This window comes from Misgurnus anguillicaudatus, chromosome 10 (genome assembly GCF_027580225.2).
Source record: "Misgurnus anguillicaudatus chromosome 10, ASM2758022v2, whole genome shotgun sequence".
Classification (NCBI taxonomy): domain Eukaryota; kingdom Metazoa; phylum Chordata; class Actinopteri; order Cypriniformes; family Cobitidae; genus Misgurnus; species Misgurnus anguillicaudatus.
In genome coordinates, this window is record NC_073346.2 from 17,094,784 (window position 1) to 17,111,642 (window position 16,859).

The 16,859-nt window shown below is 34.8% G+C and overlaps 1 long non-coding RNA gene and 1 pseudogene across 1 annotated transcript; one reads left to right on the plus strand and one right to left on the minus strand.

The window, feature by feature from the left end:
- Positions 1-3,786: 3,786 nt before the first annotated feature.
- On the minus strand, positions 3,787-10,390 carry LOC141367351 (uncharacterized; annotated as a pseudogene).
- Positions 10,391-13,888: 3,498 nt separating this feature from the next.
- LOC141367352 (uncharacterized) lies at positions 13,889-14,884 on the plus strand. Its single transcript, XR_012371707.1, has 3 exons — positions 13,889-13,935; positions 14,473-14,501; positions 14,622-14,884. It is a non-coding gene; the product is annotated as an uncharacterized lncRNA (long non-coding RNA).
- The last annotated feature ends 1,975 nt before the right edge of the window (positions 14,885-16,859 follow it).

The following is a 16,859-nucleotide window of genomic DNA, read 5'->3' on the forward strand; positions in this document are numbered from 1 at the left end:
ATACTGTATATAGTACAGCTTAAGGTACAACTTAAGAACGACGTAGCGTTAAGGTAGTTTCGGAGAACGCAGCCCAAGACGTTTATTTTTACTTACCGTTACCAGTGGGTCCTTGCCTTACACACTACCTTCCGAGACACATATCTGGGTGCTTTTATTTCACCTGTCGTATGCTAAAGTCAAGACGGCCCATAACACAGAAGGTGTATCCCATATTGTAGTTTTTCAGTTCATTTGTGGCGGTTGCAAGTGTAACAATCAAACTACAACTACCATAATTCCTGGGGCACGTTCAATCTCACAGCGGTGCGCAACGTTTTGCTACGGTTTCCGGGTTGAACGACATGTTTCCTGGAAACGGTGTGCAACAGCGTGCAACAGGTTTAAGATGCGTTTTCTCTTTTGTTTGGTGGGTGTGTCAGAGATGTCGGCCCAATCAGCGGCAAGATGTATAAAACCACGCGGTACTAAAGAGACAGCTCGCTCAATGGGTTCAAGTTGGAATTTTGTTTTTCATTTTGGACAGCAAGGTGAATGACAGTAACATCGAGGGTATTTTACAGTATTAAACACACATTTATAACGATTTCATCAGGCTTCAGAAACATTTAAAAAAGAACAAAAAGAATGGCCTCTCAGCTACCATAGTTGCAACTCTTGCGTCATCACAACAGGGTGTTCAATGCATCATCGTTTCTGTTTAATAAACGTTGTGCAACGTTTTGTCGGGGCTGAACGCAGCCCAGTTTCGACGTTTATGGAAGGGCTCATATGACATCTTAGACGTCCATTGGTTAAAGCCATCGAACGAGGATGGGCTCCAGAGATATCAACCAATAAGAAGAGAATATGCCGAGCCGAGGGTGGAGTCAATATCATTGGACCTATCAGACTTTACAAAGGAGTGAGCTTAAACACATGACGCTTTGCAGTTATTTTTCCTACACTTGCAAGTTTACATTGCTTTTTTGTAAAACATGTTGGACTAAAATGTCTTGCTGATGTACTGTTTACATGATTATATGTGCGTATTTATATTTAGCTTGTGACAACATGCCCCACTACTGTAAATTCTGTTTTGCAAATTCTTTGAATATCACTTTGTCACTACACTTGTCCAATGTTTTTTTCAGTATGTTATGTTAAGGTGTATTCCATGGTATCACAGCAAATTCTTAATTCAGATACATTTCTGTTCTTGCTATTATTGCAATTTTTTTATAATGTTCTCTTATTTTCCATGTAAGCTGAAAAGGCAAGTTCAGTTCAATATGAAACCTGTTATCTATCATATTATCTGATTAAATGTCACATAGCCTACTCTGAGAAAACTTTATACTGTTTTAATAGATTACAGGTTTAATAAAAATGTGCAACCATTATGTTTTTTCTATTCTGTATATGCTACACAGTTAATTATTGATTTATGAACCAAACCAATTCCAGAATTATGTAAAGAGAATGTAAAAAATATATTTTGCTTTTGACAATAAATATTGCAGTTAGTAAATCATACACAATTTTAACAAATGCAGCAGTTTGTCCCCTTAAAAACAACAAAATCTTGCATCAGCCAGACACACTCTTGACACAGACAACCGTTTGCTTAAAAGATAAGTTTACCTTCAACATTTAGTTGAATTTGCACAAATTTATGCCTGTATGTTTAATTGTTTACACAACAGCTTAGCATTAATATATGGATAATATTCACAAATATGTTTCTAATTTAAGAGGCTTTAAATGGGGTGTTTGAAACCAACATACCACACAATATTGGTAAAAACTCCTTTAAATATTCAAAACCATATAGTTAGCAATGTAAAAATATATTAAATAAAAAAAATACTTTTTGTATCATGGGACTTGTTGTTTTTCTCTAGCGGGACGTCTAAAGGAAATTTCTTCAGGTACTTAAAGGGATAGTTCACCAAAAAATGTAAATTCTCCCTCTCACTTTGTTACAAACCTGTATAAATTTCTTTATTCTGATAAACACGAAGGAAGATATTTTGAGGAATGTTTAACCAAACCGTTCATGAGCCCCATTCACTCCCATAGGAAAAGAGAATACAATGGAAATCAATGGGACTCATGAACGGTTTGGTTACAAACATTCCTCAACATATCTTCCTTTGTGTTAATCAGAAAAAGAAATTTATATAGGTTTGTAACAATATGTAACAATTAACTATCCCTTTAATGTTTTGTGGTTATAATTGTAAATATGTTTAGATTACTTGAGTTAATGTTGCTCAGACATCTTTTCAGTGTCTTATCTGGTTAAGTTCATGTGTGCTTTAACTTGTTTTGTTAATATATGTTTGTATTTAGGTAGTTAGGTAGGTAGGTATAGACTCTTTTACAGCTCACGTGATCAAATAGCCTGTGCGCGCATTTAGGCAACAGAAGTTGTGTTATTCCCCAGTGATTCTAACGGTAGCAACTCAGAAATTTTATTAAAATGGTTTCCCAGCATCAAAATGTCTGGTTGTTGCGTTTGGTTGCACTATAATATACTAATAAAGGCTACATATATATGTATCTGGCTACTTTATTTTTGGCCATCTGCTAACATCTATCCACTCCACTATAGTACACAGATCTGGTAGCTTTGTTGAAAAAGTTGATAAGTCAACTTTTAAAAATAACTTTCTCTGTCTGTGTTGCTTCACTGCTGATTCTTACCATACTTCCGTTGCCTAAATGTGCGCGCAGACGCTGCCACGTCATCATTGTGTACAAACAGTAAAAGGGTCTATAGATAGATAGATAGTACTTGAGAATTTGTCTTTTGTCTTCTGCTATTCTGAAAAACTTAATGGTTAATTTAAGAAAAACTTATTAACTTAAACATATTGTCTCACACCACCTCTCTCTTTGGTTCCCAACTGAGCAAAACTAGGTTGCCATTGTTGCTCAATAAGCAGAAATGGGAAAGCAAAACTTAGAAGTGATCTGTTACAGGATTCTGCATTTATTGTTTTTAACAGGTTTCACAGAAACTATTAAACATCCAAACATAAAAGCTGCAAAACTCCAGCTTTACTATAGTTTCAAGCATCCATCAAGTATCCTTTCCATTACGTGAAATTAAAGGCACAAATAAGCAAGCATGCATGATATTTTAAACAGTTCATAAGGATATACTGTAGGTGATATATATGTCACATTAAGTATCCTTTCCATTAGGTGACAATGGAGTCAGAAATTGACAAGCATGCATAAGGTAAGATATTTTATACGGTTCATGTGATTTGTCACATCATGTGTTTTCCATTGAGTGACAATAGAGTCAAAAATAAGCAAGCGTGCATGTGGTATATTACTTTAAACATTTCATATTGTTATATGTAATATGTGTCACTATATATTCAAAATATACAAGACATTATAACATATTGTTTTGCTATTCAGTGACATGTGTTACTTGAGGTGTTTGACAAAACTACTGTGTCCCACATTGTTTACATTCTCAGACAGACATTTACACAATTCTTGATCCTGTTCCAAAAGTCTCTCATATTCTCATTGTCTGCTTTGGATGGAATGTATATTATTTATCTTCTGTTACTGCAAACTCTGCTTTAATCCATTTTTAAGATGTCTTTTGTTGATATTCTTCACTTATTTGTCTTAGTTGATTTGATTTGTTGATTATGATAGGAAATTGCCATGCAGTTCTTTTTAAAGCTACTTTTGACTAATAGCTTGATAATATTACCAGCCCAGATTAATACAGTATGTTGCTGGTAAGCAAGCATAAGTTTCAAAATATTGTCTGAGGCACAGAACGATTATTTATACTCATATATTACTTCAGTGTATGCCATTAGTAGTATGATGCTTCTTCTTCCTCAGTGAATCCAGCCTGAACAGCCTCTTGAATTCTCTTGGTTTCCTCTGGAGTAGCAGCGGGAAGAATGGCCAGCAACTCGTCATCAATCTGTTGTTGTCTTGCAATGCTCTTCCTTTCAAATTCATCTTTATTATCCACAACAAGACGTATGATGCTTTTTTGTGCTGAATCACAGGACACCTGCAACATCTGCCGTTCATGCTCAAAATCTGGCTTGCTCTTATCCATGGCCATCAACTTGCCCAGTGAACTCACCCGATCTATCAGGTACTTATTGGACACATCTGTGTATGTTCCAGAGATCATATTGACAAGACTTGCAATGTTACAGGCCTGGAAAGCTTGAGTGTAGAGCAAATCTTTTGAGAAGAGCTTTGCATTGTAGGAGAGGGCTTGGGTTTTCTCAGATGTTGAAACAAAGTTTGTTAAAGTTTTGCTAAGGCTAGTTTTGACAATGTTGGAAACCATCTGAAAAAAAGTGAACCATCTTCTCCCATTGTTCCTTCACTCTGCCCATGGCATCCATACCTTTAACCAGCATCTCTGTGGTGGTTTTGAAGTCAATCTCCTTCAGTTCACAATTTCTCATAGTGACCAGAATTTCAGTTAGCTCCTTTTGGTTCTTTTCTAGGTTCTCCAAACACTTTTCATAGGTCTCCCTTGTCTTGTCCAGCTGAGCTCGGTTCTGCTCTATGGCAAATCGTGCAATATCTGTTGCTTTCTGTGAAGAGCTTGTGCACTCTGATCTGTTTTCAGTTTTTAACATCATTGGAGGTTTTGAAGAGATGGCTGGAGATTTTGTGGTATCTTTGCTTTTGCTGTCAAAAACACGGGCTGAGTTAATTAATTCCAAGACCTCCTCTACTATCTTCATGTTTATGTCCTTGTCACATTTGCCTTCTGGTGCATATTTGATTGCATATGTTGATGCCCTTCAGGCATGCCCTTCAGCACAGATGTCTGACAAGACCGTGACAATCTGGGCTTTTGACTTTGCTGTGCAGTCATTAATTTTTTTCAAATCGTCATTGATTCTCTTTAAATGCTCAGCAGTGACATCAGATCTTGTGCTTTTCTCCTTCTGATCATAAAGTTTATTCCAGTCGATATTATCATCCTTATAACTCACATTCATGAGATCTTTGATAATCTGTGCATATTGTAGAATTTCAGAAGACTTGCTATACGAGTTTATTTAATCAACCAAATCTCCTACAGGTTCCTCACTTCTAAGGTGGCCTACAGTATAAGCAATCTTTGTTACTGCACCACACGCACTTCTCACTGGGTGAGTTAAAAGAGATGTCACTCCATTAATAAAGCCTGTTACAGTCTGTGCTATCCCACCAAATATATCCATAAAAACCATACTCCCTCCAGAAGGAAGAGATTCCATGGCTGTCTTGTAACTCTCACGAGCAAGCTCCAGTTCTTTCTCCAAGGTGTTCATTGCCTTCTTTGTCCTTTCCTGGGTTTCTTGTGCTGACTGCTTTCTCAGTTTGCTCACCTCTATTTTTTTCTTGATCGCTTCCATCTCCTCCCCATAAAAGTGCTCTGCATTCACACATGCTTCTAGTAGCTCTTGGATAATTTCGATGACATGCATGAAACGCTCTTTAGTATTGGTAGACAATTCCAGACATTCATCTGCAATGACTATGATATTGTCCAGTTGATCAGGAAGATGTGCTTGAACGACCTCATCATTACCTTGGAACAGAATCTTCACAGATGTCTTCATGTAATCTGGAACTTGGGCAGTCTGTTGATAAATTTGATCCATGCTTGTATGAGCTTCATTACTGTAAATGCCCACCATCCAGAGTTACACACTTGCATAAGGCAAGCTCGGAAGGATTCTGGGTATTTGATGTGTTTGTAACCATCCTTGGGGGGATTTTTATTGATAGAGAAATCTGTTGTGGAAGAGATGAATACCAGTTCTCCCAGAATTGCTATGGATAGCGGTGCTGGAGTCAAATACTCTTCCCAGTTGGCATAGGGCTGCATTATAAGTTTGGTTTGGTTCCTCATGTCCTCAGCAGAACTTAGCTTTTGAGTAGCCTTAGAAATTATGGAGTCCATGGCTTTTTCTGTTCCTGTTCAAAACAAACAGAATGATAAAGAAGTATATTGTGATTTGTGTTTCAACATGATAGATAAGAGCAACAGATTGACAAGACTTGTTAAGATACCTTTTTTCACATGGCTTTAAAGAGTCAATGAACCCCCCTCTCCAAGTTCAAGTCTAATTTGAAATAGTTTTAAAAATGTGCAACTTAAATGGACACGGAAAGCTGCAAGTAGAAGAAAGGGATGCGGGAGGGCCAAACTGTCATCTGTTTGTGGACACCAACTATCAGATGTTACATTTATTGCAGGCAAAGTTTAAGCCTTTACCTTAAAGCAGCGCTAGTCAACTGGCGACCCACGGGCCAAGTGCGGCCCTAAAATCATCTTTATCTGGCCCACCGGTCATCTTTGGCCATTTCTCAATCGGAAGGCTGCAGCCTCCGGAGGTCGCATATGCAAACTGCATACGTCATCAAGTTTAAGTTAACTGAGCATTACATTCACAAATCATAGACATATTACATCAATTTACGATCAACTAAGAATAATATTCAACTTTATAACTGTTAATATTCTGAAATAAGACTTAATGGGGCTTTTTACACCTGGTCACTTCATGCGTTTTCTTTGATCGGATAGCTATCTGATCGTAAAAAGACCAGGTGTAAATGCCCTCTGAAACGTTTTCGAGATGCATTTATATCCGATCGCTCAAACCACTTTAGGGGCCTCATTTATAAAATGCTGCGTAAAAACCATCCTACATTTGATCTTACAATCATTTAACAAAAATGCGTACGTGTGATTCATAAACCGAACGTACGCGCAGAAAACGCGCGTACCCCTTTCAAATCTATAAATCGCAAAGGAACTTGAACTTGTGTGCGCAGCCGAGCAGTTTCAGATCTCCGCCTTTAAACAATGCGTAATTAATGTCAGACATATAAAAAAGCGCTTGTCAAGGTTTAAACCCAATTTCAAATAGCAAGAATGGCTTATATTTCCAAAAACTTGCAGCAATCAGACAAGCAAAAGTGCGTACGTCTGCTCAGACCCTGACGTGGGGCTAAGAACTTTTCCATGTCAAAGACGTTTTTTATAAATATGGACTTTGCCTTGGATTTTTGCCTACGCACACTTTACGATCAAATCTGTGCGTACGTAAATGAGGCCCCAGGAGGTGGTCTGGGACGCATTTCAGATGAAACAGGACAAGTGTAAATACATCTGGTTTCTAAAGCCACATATGTCAGCACTTTACTCCTCCCAAACGTAATCACGTCACCAAATAGTTAGCTGGCAAAGAGGCAAACAAACAAAGATGATATGCTCGTTGCTTTATGGAGTGATGACAGCGGGTAAAAGCTTCCTAGAATCAATAAAAGAGTCTAATGACAAACTCAAATGATATTAAACAAAGAAATAAAACTTTAAGAGACAGTTTTGTGAATGCTTTTCCCGTCATGGACCTGCATTAAATCACTGCGCTGTCACTCTCCTGCTGTGCTGTACTGCGAGCTTCAGCTCATGCCGAGCAAGGAGAAGCGCGTCCCGTGTCCAACATACAGTACAACATACAGTAAGTGCTGCCTATTGCTGCATAAACGTCATCTTAACTTTTTTAAGGCGGAGTAATAAATAGTGTATTTGCATTTTGGGCGGGGATAAAAGATCGGATTCATATCCGTTTTGCCAAGACGCATTTATGTGGCCAAATGTAAATGGAACAGTTTTAACAAATCAGATAGCTATCCGATCAGAGAAAACACATGAAGTGACCAGGTGTAAAAAGGCCCAATGACGTATGCAGCCTAGAAATGTGACCTCCGGAGGCTGCATGATTGAAAACCGGCCATAGTCCGATCCAATTCGAGCATGTGCTACTACACTGCAGGTGACACGCCAACCGAAAGTGATGTATTTCAGTGTGTTCCAATTAAAACACTGTGTGCAAAGTGAAAATTATTAATCCTTTTTTGTTTCACTTTATCAGTAACACTTGAATACTTTAAAAACAATTGATTAAATTAAATTATTAAATTATGTAATTTATTAAGTATAAATATATTTGTAGATTAAAGGCTCTCTGGAATGAGCTTTTGTCCCATGACTGATTTAAGATTAAACTGAAATTTCATATCTGCCACTAGGGGGCGAACTCTTGACAGTTATGTCCTGATGTAGTGTAAAATGTAAAGAACGTTTAGCCTATATATATATATATTTAAAGTTATTTCAACTTACTGTTATTTATCATGCTAGAGGTGAGTTGTTATAACTACAGATGAGTTGTTATAACTTATAAAATATAGTTAAAAAAAGTCAAGTTGTAGCGACTCATCTCTTGTCAAGATAAATAAAAGTTGACATGGCTTGTAAATCTGAGTTGCTTCAACAAAAGAAATTAAGGCAGCAAAGATTTCTACACTGCATGAGCAAGGTTGAAGACCTCTGACCTAAGGTGTCCCATAGGAACCTCTGAGGTGAAGTCAAGTAACCCCATCCCTCTTTCTCTTATGTCGAGTTCCGGCCACTTGTGCTTTTCCAAAAGCATTTACCTTGTATGTTTCGGGTGTATCCCGAAACCATTGTACGAACATTCACAAACTGCATAACTTGCTCGACCCTGGAAAAAAGATCTAGAAATTTGTTTTTTCTTTTAAAATTAAGTGTTGGGTTCAGTAGCGTAGCCAGAAAAGAGACTCTAGGTGTGCATCTGAAAATCTGGGTGTGCCACACATTGTCATATTACTGTGTTATGAGTGAGAAGGCAGAGGAAGATCCAAATGCACCAATTTATTAGACAAATAAGCCAGGAAAAGGTCAGTATCGGAATCAGAAATATTCAAACTGCTTTTGCGCGTTGGTTGGTGCTGAGCCAGAGACAGACGCGATCAGCGCTTGTCATATTATATCACAACTAATATGCAGTGTTTTCAACTAACCACAACCACATAATGTTTATTTTATGTTTCAGACATTTAAATACACATAACAATACATTTGTAGTTTGTAAAATATACACTGATGTCTATGAAAGGGAAGCAGAAAAAAAACCAATCTGTAATTTGTAATTTGCCGACGTGTTTTATTCATATCAGACACTCATAGCGAAACTATAAAGTCTAACGATACTCTATTTTTCCTAGTTAAACAGCCCCTTTTTTTCATATATTTCGGGAAAAACTGGGGAATTCAGGTGATGTAATTCCGGTTGACAGGACTCTCTAAACTGCAGCGCTCATCAAGATAATTTATAAAGGTTTTTAAACGAAGAATTGGAATATCAGATAGCTGACATGGTAAGCAAGTTAGTGAATATTTTTAATAAAAAAAGAGGAAAAACGAAATATAACGAATAGCATACATCTGTTAGTTATTGTGGCTGTGGTGTGTCAAAGTGTCAGTTAAAATATTTTTTAATTAATATATATTTTTAGGTGTGCCAGCTGCCACTGTGGGTGGCACCGGCACACCCGTGGCTATTGCTTATTCTATTTGGGCTTATTTTTACTTCATGACATGTCCACTAGTGAACAACAGGACTTCTGAATTACATCTTTATTGATTTAGTGTTTTTGGCATTCATTTTTCACATTTATTTAATTTTTGCATTTATTTTAGTTTTTACTACAATATTCAATTAAAGGTTACAAATGTCTGACAAAGGTCCATCTTTGCATCCTGACAAACTTCTGCAAACATTTTGAAATGTCCTGTATTTTAGGGCAAATGGATTGCACCATATTTCCTAAATCTCTCATATGGGTGTGGCTTTCTGTTTTATATGATTATTTGGTAACACTTTACAATAAGATTGTATTTGTTAACTTTAGTTAATGCATTAGTTAACATAAACTAACAATAAACAATACTTCTAAAGCATTTATCAATCTAAGTATGTTCATTTCAGAATTACCAATAAATTTTTTAAAATCAAATTTTGTAACTGTTAATATTAGTCAATGCACAATGTACTAACATAAACAACTGCATCAACATTAACTAACATTAACTATCATTAACAAAGATCAATAAATGCTGATAAACTATATTGCTCAATGCTCGTTGATTCATGTTAGTTAATGCATTTAATAATGTTAAAAATACAACCTTGTAAAGGTTTTTTTAACTGCCTATTACAAGAAGTGAAACAAAGACAAGTACAAAGACCTGATGCCCACTACAAAGTACATTTATAAGTAACAGTATGTATGTCTTAATCTGAATCAGTTACCATAAACATTTAAAGCTATACATGTTTAATTTACTGTTGTATAACATCATAATACAAATGAAATTGTCTTACCTTGTTTATTTTGAGGAGGCTGTTGGTGAAGACACAGTTTCAGGTATCTGATGGAATACACTGAAGGAACACTGCCTTTTATAAGGCTATGGACTAGAAATCCCCTGTATATCCTATGACCATGTGACTATCTTTCTGTAAGGGTGGGTGATGACGATGCATTAAGCTTGATGGGCAGTCAAAAACAAAAGTATGTTCTTTGAGAGGATTTTCAACCTTAAAGATACAGTTTATACCAAAATGTCAAATGCTTAAAGACAATTTATTTTTCCATTCACATTTCCTAAGGCTTTACATATACAAGCTATTTCTGTATTTTTCTTAAAATTAAATGAAACAAAAGATAAAAAATAAACTACTAACTATATAAAATAATATTTATTTATTTATTTATATAAACTTAATGTATTTATAAACTGCTAATAATATAATTATATCATGTTATAGTTTATTTATACTGATTTTTGTGTAAATAATAGATTGACATGTCAAGGTGATTTGATTTTAAGCAATTTTGAATGGCAAAAGAGTTTGAAATTCCCTAACATGGATTGCAACATGTTTAATTATATGATCAAAAATGATTACTAATTTACTGTTTGCTGGCTTTATTTATTTGCTTATTGTTGCCTTCTCTGATAGATATCTGTTGTATTTACTATATAACTTTGATGTATTCCTGTGATTAAGCTCTGGGTGGCAGTATAATGAAATGAAAGTGTTCACTTGGGATAGAATGTAGGTTGTTATAGGAACAGAGTTATTTTGTACTAACCATGGTTTTACTATAGAAAGTAACCATGGTGCTTTGGTTTTAACTGCACGGTAAAACAAATTCTGCCTTAATTTTTCAAGTTTAATCAACTCAGATTTACAAGTCATTTCAACTTTCTAATATTTATCTTGACAAAAGATGAGTTGGTACAACTTATTTTAACTATACTTTATAATTTTTAACAACTCATCTTTTAAAAATAAATAGTATAACGTTTAAACTAAAACTAGTAACTAGTTTGATTAAACTAAAAAATTTAAGGCATCATTTTTAAAGTGTGCTGTGGCTAATTTTGGCAAGAAGAAGTTTATATATTAAATTTTGACCTTATTAATGATGATGAAGTTCAGGAATGGCTTAAACATGTTGGAACTATGAATTAACAAACAACAACAACAACAACATACAAACTAGATGTATTTCATTTTTTATTTTTGATCAATTTTAAGACAGTGAGCACTGAAGAAAACCTTTGCCACATTTGTTTATTAAGGTTGATTACTTGTTCACTTTAATAATTAAATAACAACTTGAGTTTCTAATAATTTTTTACATTTGTGTAGACCTTAGAAATTTACTTAATAAGTAGTAAGTTGTCTAATTATTTTGTATAATTATAAGTTGGTTCAACTGATTTTTATGAAGTATATGAGGCCAGTGGTTCTCAAATCTGGTCCTGGGGACCCACTTTGCACATTTTGTAGGTCTCACTTTATTTAAAGGGACACAAGGCAGCATTTTTATGTTAATAAATCATCTTCGTAAGTCGGTATATGGTTAAATGACTTATTACCGGACGAATGAAGTCTCTCTCGCCCGCCCCTACCGTCTGTATAGGAAGAATACCCCACTTGCAAGTTCGCTGTATCCGACCCGGTGTCCTTCAGTCTCACAAAGTCTCAGATATCGCGAGAAGCAGTATCACTTTACAGCAAACAACATAGAGACAGGCGAGCTAAACACGGCTAGCGATTGTTGCAAATGGCAGAGCCGGGGAAAAAGCATCGAAAACCCTTGACGGAAGGGAAACATAACTGGTTTGGAAATAAGCTGATAAACTTTGTTCCGAGGGGGGAGGGACAACAGTTCGTTTTTACGACAGTGTGTTTGAAAGCATTTACTTTTAGACACTAGGGGGAGCTCGTAGAGAAATATTACGCAGACTTGCCTGGTTTCCCTTTAACACACCTTGTATGTCCCCCTTATTTTTAAGTTTGATGCATTGAATGTTTAAGTATACTCAACCTCAGATTTCTTAAAGTGCAATTGGAAAGATTTAAAGCTCTTAGTACTTAGTTTCTGTTTGACATTAGCTGATTCACGTCCATCTTATTAAGCTAAAATACATTTACTTTCAGTTTCAAATTACCGGAATGAAAAGTTGTTTTCAGAACTGGCCATATGCATTATGTGTGAGTCACGAAAAGTGGATGAAAGTAGGAAGGCCAGGTTTTTCCCTGCCGATGACAGAATCTGAAGTCATTTAAGACCAAGACCACTGTGCGCACAGACAACTTTTCCCACCGTTATAGCAAAAGTGGATTCGTACACACCCTGTAAGTGAAATGCAAAAGCCATTAAACGCCACCTCAGTCAATAATGAGATAATGATATTGAATACCGCGCTTATCAACTAGATGGTGCACTTACCCACTTTATAAAAAAAACTGAAGCAAAAAATATATTTACTAATTTTAAACTCTGTGTATGTTTTGATAATCGTTCTGAATCTGATTTCTGAACAAAATGCCTTCACAAAAATGCATTTCAGCTTTTTGCTAATTTTTATATTTTTTAAAGAAAAATATCCATATTTAAGTGTTTTTTAGCAGAGAAAGAAATATAGATAGGATGAAACGTTTTTTCCCCCATTTTGTTTGTTTGTTTGAAAGCAGAGAGTCTGTTCTTTCATTTGATATATTTGTATGTGTATATATTTTTAGAAGAACATTTTCCTTGGAAGTCATTTTGTGAAACTTTTGTGAAAATCACAAACAATGCTGAGGAGACAACTTTTCAAAAAGGGACTGGCAGGGAATGAGTTAAAAACCTTCTCTTTCAATCTGCCCAAATCTTGTTTCGGCCTGATGCTCAACCTTATACAGTTCACCAAATGATGACCACTGCAAGGTGATGGAAAACTGGTTATCACAGTCTACTTCTCAAGATCAATATGACAATAGCAGACCCTATATTATCTTACTCCTATCTGACCAATGTTCAACATCATTGCCACAAAAAACAAAACAAAACAAAAAAAATATTGGATGGAGTATGCACAATGACCCAGCAAACAAAATAATATGGACTTTTTTGTCTAGCTACTGCAAACAATAACACAATCCTATAGACTATTGTTTTTAAAGTTAGTAAATTAACATCCGATTCATTCTTATTCTATGGCATCTTTCTGTTTGTGCTAATGTGCAAATTTATACATCTAGATGTAATGTCATATATTTACGCTGTAAACTGTGTCAAAATTCAGTATTTATCATTTGCATGTTGTGTTTGATGTGGCATATGTCATGATTTTAATGATTTCATATAATTGATATCTATACAATGATTATCTTTACCAAATTTTATTGTTAATTGAATTAATATTTAAGCAGTTATTAAACATTAATATCTCATTTGAGTAGTGATTTGTTATATTTGCATAATAATCTGTATATTTATTTTTAACTTAAGAATGTGATTTTAATACACATATTTATTATTGTATGACACATCAACATCATGTAATGAAAAAAATAAAGTTTTTCATAAAATCCCCGGACTCTCTCTTTCTCTCTCTCTCTCTCTCGCTCGCTCGCTCTGTCTGTCTCTAATACTCATACTCATTCGATCTGCTCTGTCTGTAAGGTAGGCTCATCTCATCAGTTCCTTTGATCATTGTCCTGCTATAACTACAAGGTAAGTTAATTTCCTCTATATTACACATTACATGTATAGCCTACCTAGGCTCTGAATTTTGATTTTACATTATATTTGTTCTAAATCAACTTTAATATACAAACTGGCTTCAATGACTACAAGATACATTGTTCTGTTTAGAATGAACTGGAAAACGCATTAATGCAGCAAAAGAATTAATATGCTACTTAATACAGATTCTACCAATAACATGTTAGGAAGAAAACCTATACCTACATAATATAGAGCGTATTTGTTAATTAACAAAAGTCACCTATTGTTAAATAAAACTTATTTCATTACTAGGTTTAAACTGTTTAAACTGAGTAAAATATACAAAAGTTTAAAACTACTGACTCAAAAACTAATAGTAATAAAACAAACAAACATTTATTTTCACTTTTTACAGTAATAACCCAACCATTTTTAGAGTATATGCAACAAGCTTAATTTTGCCTATTTGTTTGGAAGTTTTTAAGCAATTTATACCATTTCATGACCCATAATTACCCTCTTTTCATTTGTGTCTTTTTACAGATTAAAATGAGCCAGATTTGCCTACCCGAGTAAGTTTTTAAATAGCATTCTTACACAAATTAAAAGTGCATAATGATGCATTATTAAAATGGTATTGTAAATTAAATATTAAAATGTATCTGTTTTTTTCCCCTTCATACCATGTGCAGTGTTAAGGATTTGCAGTCTATGAAGGCAGTCAGTGATCTTCTGCAAGAGGGTATTGAGTCTATTTGTAATATCAGTACATCCCTCTTTAATGCCCATGTAGATCACAACACTGGCAAGTGTTTAAATTATGAACAAATCAGGAAACACATTGAACATGCTGACCAGTGTCTGAAGGAGTCAGAGAAGATGAGTGAAGAAGAGCTGCAAAGTTTGGATGAATGCATGGAGCACCTTCTAAAAGAGAAGGAACGTGTTGACCAAATAAAGAAAGAGAAAAACATAGCCATGGATAAACTCCAAACCAACAAGACAAGTGCAGAAGAAATGCTAAAAAATTTTAAGAAAGCTTTGGAGCAGGCAGAAAAAAACCTAGCCTCAGAAAAAGAAGCATTAAAGAAAGAGAAAGCAAGGATGAACTCAAGTGCAGTGTTGACAGGTGTTGGGGCAGGACTGCTTGTAATACCAGTGGCTGGATGGATTGCTGGTAAGAAATCTACCACTTCTTAGCATTTTAACCTATCATTATTTTAAAAACACTACTGAATGTGAAAATATGAACTAATTTTCATTTTCCTTTAGGTGCAGTAATGATATGTGAGGGAGAACGTGGAAGGCATGATGCAATAAACTGCATCATGGTTGCTGGGGAGGAGATAACAAAGGCTGAATTTCAGTTGAGAGAATATACCAGTAAGGTGTCTGATTATCAGTCCAGAATCTCTGAATTACAGAATGAGATTGAGAAAACAAATGAAGATCTGAATAAGATTCAAGAGGAGATTGAAGGGCTCAAGCAGCATCTAGAAGTAATAGCTGAAATTCAAAAAACTGTCAGGCAAGCTGTGTGCCTTTTAAGTGTTCTAAGTGGAAGAGTCACTGTATTGGAAAAACAAACTCAACGTTTCATCATCTGGGAACCTGTGATGAAGGTGATGGAAGATGTGATAAAGGCAGCATTCAAAATAGCAGAGAATCACGTCCTCTATCAGGGTCTTCCAAGTGTAAGGATTTACCCCGTTAACCCAGTGATGGAGTCCAAGGGGTGTTGCGAAGGTTCTTTCTGGCGCTATTGTTTCTGTTTTAACATTAGATAATTTTATCTGTTTATTTAATATTGCACTTGTTCATTCGGTTGCCAGAGTCGCACAAAGTCCTTGTAGCGGCTGTTTTTTTATGCTGGCTTATGATTACAAACTTGACTGTATTACCAGAGGTTACACTGTAAAAAACAACCTATAGAATTTACTCAAAAAAATTGTTGTAACAATTTGCACTCACTTTGTTTGAGTAAATTATATCCTATATATTTGAGTAAAGAGTACCTAAATTTAATTACTATGATAAACTAAAAAAATTAGGTAAGTTCTACCTATTTTTCATATCTAATTACTTATAAAAATGAATAACATTAACCCTATTGGTATTAAGCCACAGATCTATTAAATTATTATTAATAATGATTAGCCATTAAGAAACATTACATATTACTTATTCAGAGAGGGTTTAATAAGAAAATAGTCATACACAAGATTGCATAAATTGCTTGCTTTATTGACCAGATAACATTCTGTAAACATTTAAAACTAATTAATGGAAGTACAAAATAACCCCAATACATTTCAATTGAAATACAACATATCATAGTTTTACATAAAGCTTCTTGAACATATTATTTCATAAAAAAATAAACCAAAGTCTTCATGAGATGTTAAAAAAACATTAAAAGCAAGATTCCTAAATACTGTTCTTCATGTTATCATTAGAAAATTAAAGAAGACAATAATATGAGAGGAAAAACTGATCTCATTTACCTCAGTAGACTAGCATGCTATATCGATACAAACAAACATTTCAACTTCATTTAAAACTTAAGTGCAAAAATACAACTAAATATTATGCTATAACTCACAGTACACGTCCATAAAACATTGAACACTAACAAGAAGTACTTACATTCAATTAAATGTTATTCAACTTCATATACAAGTCACATATATAACATATGAACTCCGAAATATTTTTTTGAACAGACATTAAATTAAAAAGCGAAAGGCAACGTTACGTATATATCCGTAAATGATAATAATAATAATAAAATGACTTCATAAATGAATCCCTTCTAAAACAAAACTCAATATATTAACATATAAATGCAAGAAAACTTTTACAGTAATTATCTAGCATCGACAGCTTTACCGTTGTTTGTCTGCTCAACGCCCTCCCGTCTGTATCGTACA